We start from the raw sequence: 15010 nt of genomic DNA, 5'->3' as shown, positions 1-15010 counted from the left end.
AACATTTTTAAATCTTTAAGGCAGTGTGAGACCACATACATTACATATGCATAGGAATGCCTTCAGTCACTTACAGTTAAAGGAAGAGAATGCCTGATTGTTTGGAAAATTTCATGTAAGAACAATCCTAATTTAATCTTGAGAGGAACAAGGCTAAATATGCATACATTAGAATAATTTTTTCCAAAGTCGTTTCTTCTCAAGTCAAAAGCCTGCCTAATAAAACACTTGTCTTCTGCTTTTTTCTTGGATTAAACGTATCTAGAAAAATTTTGCTCCTTATAATTAACAAATCCAATATTTATAGGAGAAAATCTAGGAGTTGGAGTATTAAGTCAGTGAATTAAATTATTCCATTGTCCAATAAAAATAGTTAAATTGCTACAATTACTGTATGACAACGTTTCTCTCCATGGAAGTGCTGGGAAGGTGGTGTGCCCAAAGAGGGCTTGGAAGATCAGCACCCCCCCATACATTACTCTATGGGTCTTTTCCATTTATTTGGCTATTCCTGAGTTGCATCCTTTATAGTAGTCCCCCCTTATCCACAGAGGATACATTCCAAGACCCCCAGTGGATGCCTGAGCTTGGGAATAGTACCAAAGCCTATATATACTGTTTTGCCCTATATACACATACCTATGATAATGTTTAATTTATAAATTAGGCACAGTAATGCCATGTGCAATGACCAAAATATCACATGTACCCCTAAAATATATACAAGTATTAAGTACCCTTAATAATTAAATAGAAAAATTTTAAAGATCAAATAATGAAATTTATTTTTATCCTGGAAAAAAATTAGGCACAGTAAGAGATTAGGAACAATAGCTAATAAATAAAATAGAACAATTATAACAATATATATAAAAAAGTTATATGAATGTGGTCTCTCTATCTCAAAATACTGTAATATTTTTAGACCACAGTTGAACTCAGGTAACTGAAACTGTCGAAAGCAAAGCCTACTGTGTAATAAACCGATAAACATAATTAAAATGTTTTCTTAAGTTCTATGAGTTGTTTTAGCAAATTATCAAACCTAAGTTAGAAGGGGTTGTCATGGGAACCTCTGAATCTATAACTGGTAGATTAGAAGTATGAGTGGCAATCTGAGATTTGTTGACTGGCATCTGACATAGGTGTGATCTTGTGGGACTGAGCCCTTTAACTTGTGGGATCTGGGATAACTCAGGGTAGTTATTGTGGGAATTGAACTGAATTGTTCAACACCAGTTGGTGTAGGAGAATCGAAGAACTGATGTGGAAAACACATCAGGTATTTGGTGTCAGAAAGAACAAGAGAGCTTATAATCAAGTTTTAAAATAAGTCTGATTTATTCAGTAGAGAAGGATATAAAAAATTAAGTACTTGGGAAAAGATATTGTGAAGTTTGTAGGCTCTAGCTAAGTGAATATAATGCAAAAGGATTGGGACAGCTAAGATGTTAAGGCTCATCTACTCAGTATGAATGTGCTAGCACATTTCTCATCCTTGTTACCTCATTTAATCCTTATAACTTTGTAAAGTATTATAATTGTGTCCTTTTCACAGATAAGGAAACTAAATCTGAGAAGTTACACTCTCAAGCATGCCACACATCCTAGATAACAGACTGTAGGTTCAAATCCAAGTCATGTGACATCAACATCCCAAACTATACAACTCCTAGAAAGTAACACGGGAGAAAAGCTGGATAATTTTGGGCTTGGCAATGCCCTTTTAGATATAACATGAAAGGGCATGATCTGTGAAAGATATAACTCATAAACTGGACTTCATTAAAATTAAAATTTTCTGTCCTGCAAAAAACACTTTCAAGAAAATGAAAATAAAAACCACAGACTGGGAGAAAATATTTATCAAGACTTAGCCAATAAATGACAGTTATCCAAAATGTACAAAGAACTCTAGAAACACAACAGTAAGAAAACAAATGACCTGTTTTTAAAAATGAGTCACAGACCTTAACACACACCTCAGCAAAGAAGACAAACAGATGGAAATTAAGCAAATGAAAAGATGCTGCACATCATCTGCCATCAGGGAAATGCAAATTAAAACAACAATGAGATACCTCTGCACACCTATTAGAATAGCTAAAATCTAGAACACTGACAATTCCAAATGCTGGTGAGGATGTAGGACAACACGAACTTTCATTCATTGCTGGTGGAATGCAAAATTATACACATACTTTGAAATACTAGTTTGGCAGTTTCTTACAAAACAATCCATAGTCTCACTATGAATATATGATCCAGTAATTGTACACCTTAGCAATTACCCAAATGAGTTGAAGACTTATGTCCACAAAAAAAAACACCTGAACATGGATGTTTATAGCAGCTTCATTCATAATTGCCAAACTTGGAAGCAATGAAGATATCCATTAGGAGGTGAATGGATAAATAAACTGTGGTACACCCAGAGAATAAAATATTATTCGGTGCTAAAAAGAAATAAGCAATAAAACCATCAAAATATATACGAGGAATGCACATTACTGAGTGAAAGAAGTCAAACTGAAAAGGCTACATACAGTATGACTGCAAGTGTCTGACATGCTGGAAAAGGCAGAACCGTAGACAGTAAAAGTATCCATGGTTGCTAGGGGTTGGGAGGAAAAAGTGGTGAATAAATGAAGCACAAAGGATTTTTACGGCAGTAAAAAGACTCTGTCTGATACTGTAATGGTGGATAAATTTGTCCAAACCCATAGAATGTACAATACCAAGAGTCAATGCTAAAGTTAAAAAAGCAAATAAAGAAAAGTAAATTCTACTATAATATCACTCTCAGAAAGGAGACAGAACTCTAATTAGAATAAAATAGTGTATCCAATGAAAGATTCTTTATGCTTTTTCTAATATTAGACAATGAAATAAGATTTCTGTTTATAACAGCTGCTTCTAATTCAAAATTATTTACATATATGCACACATTTGAAATGATAGGTGATTAGTTTGAAATGTTCTGTTATATTCTAAAAGTTTAATGCTAAGGAACTCCTGGCAACATAGATTTAATAATCATCTCAATGTAAAAGGTGTACTTTTAAAAAAGCAATATAACACCCATTCACCTTGGGTGACATTTTATGCCTTGGTTTTTGTTATTTGGGGGGAAAAGTGCATTTAACATAACCTAATTGAAATATTCAATTAGCAAGATCTTCTCTTTATTTTTTTAATAACAAAAAATGGCAAAATTAAAATGTATTCACAATATAATTATCCAGTAATCATTCTTAAGGTCAATCATCCAGAGCTGTGCTTTTCAATTTGTGGTCTGAAGTCTAGAGTTGGTTCAAAAACTTTGTGTGCCTGTGATGAGAAAAGAAGTTTGCACCAAAATGTAAACCAACATCATGGCACATGTTAGGTTCAGGTGATGATTTTTCTTTTTTTTTTGAGGTAGACTTTCTCAATAAGGGAAGTAGTGCATCAACTTACATTTCAATACAAACAATTTTTCCTATCATGTATATTGTACAAAGAGTTCACAGACCAGCTCCTTTTAGAAACACTGGCCTGGATTCCAAGCCTGAGTCCAACAATGGTAAACATTTAAGAGGCAGTGCAGGAGGCTCTGTGTGGGAAACAAAACAAATGACAGGCCTCAGCTTTCTTTGAACTAAACACATAAATGGGAATTCAGAATATAAGCATTTAAAAATATACCTATCAAAATCAGGCAGCTTGAACTAAAAGATGAAAGCTTATTTCAGCTAATGATGTTTAAAATACAATAAAACAAAGCAAAAACTAACAGATGAGTTACAGCAAATATTTAGTACAAGTCATCCAAAGCAAATGTAAGGTTGGAGTAACATTGTGGAAGTGTAACAAATCAGGTATGGACCCACCTTGAGGCAAAGGTGAGAAATTTAAAGCTATTGTGCAAGGGAATGATATGTCTTAAAGAAAACTAATTGTATGTCTGATATAATGGGAAATCCATGAAGGTGGTTAGATCAATTATGCAACATATTCTTATTGATGAAATCAGCCTTAAATTTAGTCTTATTTAGAACCTCTTCAAATTTAATTATGTGCCTTTATAACTCAACAAGTCGGTTTCAGAGCTAACACACAGATGGAAGCTGGAAAGTTGACTTGCACCAACAACATCAAGCAAAATTCAACATGGAGTTCTTAGTGACGAAGCAGAAGAACTGGAAGAAACGAAATCTTCAAAGCCTCAACCCTTTCTGTCTTTTGTGTTCATCAATGCAAGGAGTATTTCAGAAACTTTGTAAAATAGCAAGGATCGTTTCAATAAAACTGTCCTCTTAATTAACTCCGAATGAACCAAAAAGCCCAATTAAGCAGAACAACCATCTCAGAAAATAAAATGGCAATATCCATAATTCTTGCTTATGTTTGATACACAACCCAGAGAAAATGAAATATAATAGAATGGATTTTACGATAAGTTTTGAATTTTGTCTATAGACTATAATGTCATGTTACCATCCTTGAATTTTGGAAAATCATACATACAATAAAATTTCAGTCTCACAATTAGTTCAACTTAAAACAATAATGAAAACAGAATGATTCCTTTAAATATCAACTTAGGATAGGTTTGAAGACTGAGAAAACTGGGGAAACCATCTAATTCACCCTTTTATACAGCAGAAGATGAATATACATAACAGAGGATGACTATGGATGCAAGAGATATAGTAGCTTACTATTATCACAGAATCAATTCTTGAAAAGTTGAGAGAAGAACTTACATTTTGTATTTAGTTTTATACTGAGGAGGTGATAATTTCTTTGTGAAAAGTATTTCCCAAAAGAATGCACAGTTGCAATGGGAATAAAGAGGGATTGATCTAAAAAAAGGGGGGGTGGTTCTGACACAGAAAATTAAATTTTGGATAAATTAAAATAAGGATTTTAGAATTTTGTGGTGACTTAGATATATAATGTGAACAATCTCAAGATACAGGAGTAGGATGTGTGTGTTTACAAGTGTGAATCAGGGATTCCTCTAGCAAGTGCAATGCCTCTTGGGGGTCTTTAGAAAAAGAAGGTGAGGCATTGAGAATAAGAAAGTGAAAAAGAGAAGACAAAGTTAGAGAAAATGTTTTATGCAAACATACTTTGGCAAAGATAAAGGAAATAGGAAAAGTAAAGTACTCAACAGAGTAGAACTCCTGCATTTTAAAGGAATAAGAGATATGTGGCATAGTAAAGAGAGGCTGAAATTTTCCTTGTGCATGATAAAAAAAAGAGAGGAGAGGAAGACTAGATTAAGAGTATCAATGTAGAGACAGGATTCTGGGAATACGTTGGCATATAAAGCACCTGGAATCTCTCTCCCCACCTAGACAACAATTGCACTTGCAAAATCTGTCTGATGTAACTATTTTGTAACTGTGGAGTTTATTGAAGGCTTGCAACTATAGGGGAAGGTTTGGGCAGTCAATTACAGTTAATTTTGGCCAAATTCAGCTTTTAGCATAGTAGCATCTGCACATGCTCCACTCCCAGGCCCATGACAAGCAGATGTGCACATGTTCCTAAAGCAACCTGTGCAGTCTGTGGTAGCCAAAGGTAAGCAAAAAGGACCCTGTTTGTCAAATACTGGGGATCTCTGCTCTTGATCAATGATTGCTGCTTCTGATCACAGAGGTGCAAAGGGGTTGGAGGTCATTGTTATTGCATGTCTCCCCATTGTTTCAAGCCCCTTCTCCGCTAGGTAAAGTGACTCCCAAGGGCTTTAAAGGATGAGCATCTCCCCCATCCCTTCATTATTCTCTTTTTCTCTGTTTTGGGAGCCAGACATTAAAGACTAGGCCAAACATTAAAGACTAGGCATCTATGGAGAAAATTAGCAAGTGATCACACACACTCAGGGAAAGGCACAACTCAGAAAAGACCCGAGAAGATCTTCAGGTTACATTTTAGGCTGATTATTGGCAAGGGGTAGCTGACAACAATTAAAAAACCACAAAATTAATAGCAATAAGTTGTAAACTCTGAGGAAGGAAACAATTTGATTTCCATAGTTACCACATTAATAGATTCAAATGTATAGCTTTCAACAAAAAATCTTAAAGCATATAGAGAAACAGAAAAATGTGGTCCATTGAAAAGAAAAAAAATCAATAGAAATTGTCCCTGAAAAAGATCTGATGGCAGATGTACTAGACAAAAACGTTAAAGCAACTATCTTACAGATGCTCAAAGAACCAAAGAAAAATGTGGAGAAAGTCAAGACAATGATGTTGAACAAAATGGAAATACCAATAAAGAGATATAAAACCTAAAAAGAATTTTAATGAAACTCTGAAACTGAAAAGTAAAATAACTGAAATGAACAAATAGTTATAGGGATTCAAAGGCAGATTTAAACAAGTAGAATAAGAATCAGCAAACTTGGTGGCTGACGAGTGGCGGCCAAAGCAGGGGGACAGGCAGGGACGCTCAAGCAGGGACGCTCAAGCAGGGCCCACGGCGGACGGCGGCTCGGAGCGGGCTGACGGGCGCATGGTCCAGATGGGGGTGGACTACAGCGCTGCAGTGCATCAGCGCCTGCCCGGGTGCAAGAAGCAGGCCAAGGAAGGAAGACTTCGGGAAGTCATTGAAACCCTTCTCTCTTTGGGAAAACAGACCCGAACTGCTTCCGATATGGTGTCTACATCCCGCATCTTAGTTGCAGTAGTGAAGATGAGCTATGAGGCTAAAGAATGGGATTTACTTAATGAAAATATTATGCTTTTGTCAAAAAGGCGGAGTCAGTTAAAACAAGCTGTTGCAAAAATGGTTCAACAGTGCTGTACTTATGTCGAGGAAATCACAGACCTTCCAGTCAAACTTCGATTCATTGATACTCTATGAATGGTTACAGAAGGAAAGATTTATGTTGAAATTGAGCGTGCTCGACTGACTAAAACGTTAGCAACTATAAAAGAGCAAAATGGTGACATAAAAGAGGCAGGCTTCATATTACAAGAGTTACAGGTGGAAACCTATGAGTCAATGGAGAAGAAAGAGAGGGTGGAGTTTATTTTGGAGCGGATGAGGCTCTGCCTAGCTGTGAAAGATTATATTTGGACACAAATCACCAGCAAGAAAATTAACACCAAATTTTTCTAGGAAGAAAACACAGAGAAATTAAAGTTGAAATAAATACTATAACTTAATGATTCAGCTGGATCAACATGAGGGATCCTATCTGTCTATTTGCAAGCACTCCAGAGCAATATATGATACTCCCTGTATACAGGCAGAAAGTGAAAAGTGGCAACAGGCTCTGAAGAGTGTTGTGCTCTATGTTATCCTGGCTCCTTTTGACAATGAACAGTCAGATTTGGTTCACCAAATAAGTGGTGACAAGAAGTTAGAAGAAATTCCCAAATATAAGGATCTTTTGAAGCTTTTTACCACAATGGAGTTGATGCGTTGGTCCACACTTGTTGAAGACTATGGAATGGAATTAAGAAAAGGTTCCCTTGAGAGTCCTGCAACTGATGTTTTTGGTTCTACAGAGGAAGGTGAAAAAAGGTGGAAAGACTTGAAGAACAGAGTTGTTGAACATAATATTAGAGTAATGGCCAAGTATTATACTCGAATAACAATGAAAAGGATGGCACAACTTCTGGATCTGTTGATGTGTCTGAAGCTTTTCTCTCAAATCTAGCAGTTAACAAGACCATCTTTGCTAAAGTAGACAGATTGGCAGGAATTATCAACTTCCAGAGACCCAAGGATCAAAATAATTTATTAAATGACTGGTCTCAGAAACTGAACTCATTGATGTCTTTGGTTAACAAAACTACACAACTCACAGCCAAAGAGGAGATGATACATAATCTACAATAAGGGTCTTAATGCTTCTAGAAAAGAATTAAAATTGGAAGTCATTAAAAAAAAAGACTGTTAAAAAAAAAAAGAATCAGCAAACTTGAAGATAGGACAGTAGAAATTATTGAGTCTACAGAACAGAAAGAACAAAGAAGAAAATGAACTGAGCCCAAGGGACCTGTGGACCACCATCAAGCAGAACAATATATGCATAATGGGAGTCAGAGAAAAAGAACACAGAGAGAAAGGGGCAGAGAAATATCTGAAGAAATAATAGCTGAAAACTTCCCAAATTTGATGAAAGGTATAAATATAAACACTCAAGAAGCTCAACACACTCCAAGTAAAATGTCCTCAGATCTATACGAAGATACATTATAATCAAACTTTCAAAAGCCAAAGAGATGCCCAGTAATGGGATTGCTGGATCAAATGGTAGTTCTACTTTTAATTCTTTTAGGTATCTCCATATATGTATACCATGGAGTTCTACTCTGCCACAAAAACAATGCTGAGCTAGCACGTCTTGTATTATCCTGGATAGAACTGGAACCCATTCTACTAAATGAAGTATCCCAAGAATGGAAAAACAAGCACCACATGTACTCACCATCAAATTGGTATTAACTGATCAACACTTTGTGCATATATAGTAATAACATTCATCAGGTGTCAGGCAGGTGGCAGTGGGAAGGTGGGAATGGGTATATTCACACCTAATGGGTGTGGCGTGTACTGTCTGGGGGATGGACACTCTTGAAGCTCTGACCCTGGGCCAGGCAAAGGCGATATATGTAACCTAAACATTTGTACCCCCATAATATTCTGAGATAAAAAGAAATATATACATATATGAATTAAAAAAAAAGCCAAAGAGAAAATCTTGAAAGCAGCAAGAGAAAAGCAACTCATCACTTATAATAAGATTAGAAATGGATTGCCCATCAGAAACTTTAGAGGATAAAAGATAGTGGGGCAATATAGTCAAAGTGCCAAAAGAAAAAAAAAAACCTGTCCAGCAAGAATCCTATATCAGCAAAACTGTACTTCAAAATCAAGGAGAAATTAAGATGATTCCAGAAAAGCAAAGGCTGAGGAAGTTTGCTACTGCTGCCATGAAAGAAATGCTCAAGAGAGTCCTGCAGCATAAAATGAAAGAGCACTAGATAGTGACTTGAAGCTGTATGAAAAAATGATGATCGCAAGAAAGGTGAAAGCATGGGCAATGATAAAATCTGGTCTTATTGTAACAATGGTTTAAAACTCAACTTTTTGTTTGAGAACATTTTTCTATATGATTTAAGAGACCAATACATTTAAGAAAAAAAATATTAGTTTAAAATCTAATATTATTGTAACTTTGGGTTGTAACTCCACATTTTGTTTTCTAAATAATTTTAAAAAGTAATGCATTTAAAAGAATTGTTAATTTATGTTCTGGATACACAATGTATACAGATGTAATTCTGCGACATCAACAACTGCAAAGGATGAGAAAAGAGCTCTTTAAAGAGCAGAGATTTTGTATGTCATTGACATTAAGACGGCATAAATTCAAATTAGGGAACACTTCCTAACTCATTCTATGAGGCAAATATTAACCTGATGCTAAAAGCAAACACACTACAAGAAAAGACAACTACAAATCAATATCCTTTATGAAAATTGATGCAAAAATCATCAAAAAAACTAGCAAATTGAATTCAGCAGAAGAGTAAATGGATTATACATCGTGAACAAGTACTTATTCCTGGAATGCAAGCATGTTTCATTATATGAAAAGTGATCAGTGTAATAATACACTACATTAAAAGAATGAAGGAAAAATAATCATCTTAATGCAAAAAAAGCATTTGACAAAATTCAATATACTTTCATGATAAAAACGCTCAACAAACACAGAATAGAAGAAAACTACCTTGACATAATAAAAGATATATATGAAAAATTCACAACAAACACCAACGGTGAAATACTGAAAGATTTTCCACTAAGATAACTATCAAAATATTGATGTCCACTTTTATCACTTCTATTCAACATAGTACCAGAAGTCCTGGAGAGCTCAATAGGTAAGACAAGGAAATGAATGGTATCCAAATTGAAAAGGATAAAATAGGATTATCTCTATTCACAGATGATGGAAAACCATGTAGAAAACTCTAAAGATTCCACACACACAAAAAAAACTGTTGGAGCTAATAAGTGAATTTTAAAACATAGCAGGCTATAAAATCCTAACACAAATAAGTTGCATTTCAATACACCAAGAATGAGCAATCTGAACTCATTGATGTCTTTGGTTAACAAAACTACACACCTCACAGCCAAAGAGGAGATGATACATAATCTACAATAAGGGTCTTAATGCTTCTAGAAAAGAATTAAAATTGGAAGTCATTAAAAAAAAAAAAAAGACTGTTAAAAAAAAAAAGAATCAGCAAACTTGAAGATAGGACAGTAGAAATTATTGAGTCTACAGAACAGAAAGAACAAAGAAGAAAATGAACTGAGCCCAAGGGACCTGTGGACCACCATCAAGCAGAACAATATATGCATAATGGGAGTCAGAGAAAAAGAACACAGAGAGAAAGGGGCAGAGAAATATCTGAAGAAATAATAGCTGAAAACTTCCCAAATTTGATGAAAGGTATAAATATAAACACTCAAGAAGCTCAACACACTCCAAGTAAAATGTCCTCAGATCTATACGAAGATACATTATAATCAAACTTTCAAAAGCCAAAGAGATGCCCAGTAATGGGATTGCTGGATCAAATGGTAGTTCTACTTTTAATTCTTTTAGGTATCTCCATATATGTATACCATGGAGTTCTACTCTGCCACAAAAACAATGCTGAGCTAGCACGTCTTGTATTATCCTGGATAGAACTGGAACCCATTCTACTAAATGAAGTATCCCAAGAATGGAAAAACAAGCACCACATGTACTCACCATCAAATTGGTATTAACTGATCAACACTTTGTGCATATATAGTAATAACATTCATCAGGTGTCAGGCAGGTGGCAGTGGGAAGGTGGGAATGGGTATATTCACACCTAATGGGTGTGGCGTGTACTGTCTGGGGGATGGACACTCTTGAAGCTCTGACCCTGGGCCAGGCAAAGGCGATATATGTAACCTAAACATTTGTACCCCCATAATATTCTGAGATAAAAAGAAATATATACATATATGAATTAAAAAAAAAGCCAAAGAGAAAATCTTGAAAGCAGCAAGAGAAAAGCAACTCATCACTTATAATAAGATTAGAAATGGATTGCCCATCAGAAACTTTAGAGGATAAAAGATAGTGGGGCAATATAGTCAAAGTGCCAAAAGAAAAAAAAAAACCTGTCCAGCAAGAATCCTATATCAGCAAAACTGTACTTCAAAATCAAGGAGAAATTAAGATGATTCCAGAAAAGCAAAGGCTGAGGAAGTTTGCTACTGCTGCCATGAAAGAAATGCTCAAGAGAGTCCTGCAGCATAAAATGAAAGAGCACTAGATAGTGACTTGAAGCTGTATGAAAAAATGATGATCGCAAGAAAGGTGAAAGCATGGGCAATGATAAAATCTGGTCTTATTGTAACAATGGTTTAAAACTCAACTTTTTGTTTGAGAACATTTTTCTATATGATTTAAGAGACCAATACATTTAAGAAAAAAAATATTAGTTTAAAATCTAATATTATTGTAACTTTGGGTTGTAACTCCACATTTTGTTTTCTAAATAATTTTAAAAAGTAATGCATTTAAAAGAATTTTTAATTTATGTTCTGGATACACAATGTATACAGATGTAATTCTGCGACATCAACAACTGCAAAGGATGAGAAAAGAGCTCTTTAAAGAGCAGAGATTTTGTATGTCATTGACATTAAGACGGCATAAATTCAAATTAGGGAACACTTCCTAACTCATTCTATGAGGCAAATATTAACCTGATGCTAAAAGCAAACACACTACAAGAAAAGACAACTACAAATCAATATCCTTTATGAAAATTGATGCAAAAATCATCAAAAAAACTAGCAAATTGAATTCAGCAGAAGAGTAAATGGATTATACATCGTGAACAAGTACTTATTCCTGGAATGCAAGCATGTTTCATTATATGAAAAGTGATCAGTGTAATAATACACTACATTAAAAGAATGAAGGAAAAATAATCATCTTAATGCAAAAAAAGCATTTGACAAAATTCAATATACTTTCATGATAAAAACGCTCAACAAACACAGAATAGAAGAAAACTACCTTGACATAATAAAAGATATATATGAAAAATTCACAACAAACACCAACGGTGAAATACTGAAAGATTTTCCACTAAGATAACTATCAAAATATTGATGTCCACTTTTATCACTTCTATTCAACATAGTACCAGAAGTCCTGGAGAGCTCAATAGGTAAGACAAGGAAATGAATGGTATCCAAATTGAAAAGGATAAAATAGGATTATCTCTATTCACAGATGATGGAAAACCATGTAGAAAACTCTAAAGATTCCACACACACAAAAAAAACTGTTGGAGCTAATAAGTGAATTTTAAAACATAGCAGGCTATAAAATCCTAACACAAATAAGTTGCATTTCAATACACCAAGAATGAGCAATTTGAAAAAGAAATGACAAAAAAATTATTTACAAGCATCAAAAAGAATAAAATAATTAAGAATTTATTTAAATACTTAGAAATTAATGAACCAAGAAACTGAAGGACTTGTACAATGAAAACTATAGTACATGGCTGAAAGAAATTAAAGAAGACATAAATAAATTACAACACATCCCACGTTCGTGAATTGGAAGACCTAATATTGTTAAGATGTCAACACTACTCAAAGAGATCTACAGATTTAATGCATTCCCTAGTAAAATCTCAAAGGCAGATGCCCAGTAATGGGATTGCTGGATCAAATGATAGTTCTACTTGCAGCTTTTTGAGGTATCTCCATAATATATGTAACCTAAACATTTATAACCCCATAATACGCTGAAATAAAAAAAAATTTTAAAAATCTCAAAAGCATTTCTAGCAGGAATAGAAAAACCCATCCTAAAATTTATAAGAATCTCAAAGCACCCTGAATAGCCAAAACAATTCTAAAAATGAGCATATCTGGATGACTCACACATTCCTGATTTCAAAACTTACTATAAGGCTAGAATGTTCAAAAGACTGTGGTACTGGCATAAAGACAGACATATAGATCAATACAATAAAATGGAAAGCCACCAAATAACCCCTTGCATATATGGTCATATAACTTTTGACAAAGGTGGCAAGGTCAGTAAATGAGGAATAGACAGTTTTTTCAACAAATAGTGCTGAGAAGACCAGATATCCACATGCAAAAGAATGAAGTTTGACCCTTACCTAATGACATATACCAAAACTAACTCAAAATGGATCTAAGACCTAAATCTAAGATCTAAAACTATAAAACTCTCAGAAGGAAATATAGGGCAAAATCTTCACAACATTGAATTTGGCAATGATTTCTTGGGTATGACACTAAAGGCATAGGTGACAAAAGAAAAAATAGACAAACTGAATTTCACAAAATTAAAAAAAAGTTCATCAAAAGATACCAACAGAGTAAACAGGCAACCCATAGAATAAGAAACAATATTTGTAAATCACATATCGGATAAGGAATATCCAGAATATAGAGAGAACTCTTCAAACTCACAAACAAAAAGCCAATAGTGTGATTCAAAAATGAGCAAAGGAGTTGAATAGATATTTCTCCAAAGAAGATATTAAATGATCAATAGGTACATGAAGATACTAAACATCATTAGTAATTAGGAAAATTCTAATCAAAAGTACAATGAGATACCAGCTCATACCCATTAGGAGGATTACTATGAAAAAAAAAACAAAAACAGAAAATAGCAAGTGTTGGTGAGGATGTAGAGAAACTGGAACACTTGTGCACTGTTGGTAGGAATGCAAAATGATACAGCCATTGTAGAAGACAGTACGGTGGTTCTTCACAATATTGAAAATGTAATTACCACATAATCCAGCAATTCCATTTCTGAGTGTATACATAAAAGAATTGAAAGCAGGATCTCAAAGAGATAATTTTTATACCCATATTCATATTAGCATTATTCAGAATAGCATTATTCAGAATAAAATGTACGTTGAACTCAAGTATCTATCAACAGATGAATGGAAAAGCACCATGTCTTATATACATACAATGCAATATTATTCAGCCTTAAAAAGAAATAAAATTCTGACATATGTTACAACATAGATGAACTTTAAGGACATTATGCTAAGTGAAATAAACTAATCATAAAAAGACAGATACTGTACGATTCCGATTGAATGAATTACTTAGAGAAGATAAAATTGTAGAGACCAAAAGTAGCATGGTGGTTGCCAGGGGCTGGGGAGGAGGTTTCTTAGTCCATGTGGAATGCTTTAACAAAATACCATAAATCTAGTGGCTTATAAACAACATTTATTTCTCACAGTTCTGGAGGCTTGGATGTCCAAGATCAAGGCACCAGCAGATCTGGTGTCTGGTGAAGGCCCATTTCCTTGTTCATAGATGAAGCTTCTTACTGTGTCCTCACATGGTGGAAAGCACAAGGCATCTCTCCTGGGCATCTTTTATAAGGGTACTAATCCCATTCATTAGAGCTCCTCCTTCATGACCTAAATTGTCACCTCCCCAAATTATCATATTGGTGACTAGTTTTCAACATATGAATTTTGGAGGGACAAAAACTTCAGTCCATAGCAGGAAAAATGGGGAATAATAATTTAATGTGTATAGAGTTTCAGTTTTACAAGACAAAAAGTGTTATGGACATGGAAGATGGTGTTAGATGCATAACAATATGAATGTGCTTAATACTACTGAACTACATACTTGAAAATGTTTAAGATGGTGAATTTTATGTTATATATACTTTACCAAAATAATATCTAATAATAAAAAAACCCTTAGTGCCTTAAAACAAAACAAAAAAAGAATACAAATGAACCCATGTTGTGCAATTGAACACAGGTTATCTCAAAGTTTACTTTCTTCACCAAAAGAGAAAAGCTACATACTCTTTACCTCTGGAACCAATGGTACTTTTTGGTGTGACTTTATGATTATAAATCAGGAAGTAATAGAAACAGCTTAACAGTTGATTAGAAACTCA

At 34.4% G+C, this 15010-nt stretch overlaps 1 protein-coding gene and 1 pseudogene across 1 annotated transcript in view; one reads left to right on the top strand and one right to left on the bottom strand.

The window, feature by feature from the left end:
* LOC105813272 (MAM domain-containing glycosylphosphatidylinositol anchor protein 2) overlaps window positions 1-15010 on the bottom strand; it is a gene marked incomplete at its 3' end in the record, with an annotated part of 268929 nt that overhangs the window by 41126 nt on the left and 212793 nt on the right. The window lies entirely within an intron of this gene.
* LOC105813273 lies at window positions 6481-7842 on the top strand (annotated as a pseudogene).

The sequence above is a fragment of the Propithecus coquereli genome, unplaced genomic scaffold (assembly GCF_000956105.1).
Source record: "Propithecus coquereli isolate 6110/MARCELLA unplaced genomic scaffold, Pcoq_1.0 Scaffold278, whole genome shotgun sequence".
Lineage (NCBI taxonomy): Eukaryota > Metazoa > Chordata > Mammalia > Primates > Indriidae > Propithecus > Propithecus coquereli.
The sequence above is the reverse complement of the archived record's forward strand: the minus strand, read 5'-3'. Positions and strand labels throughout refer to the sequence as shown.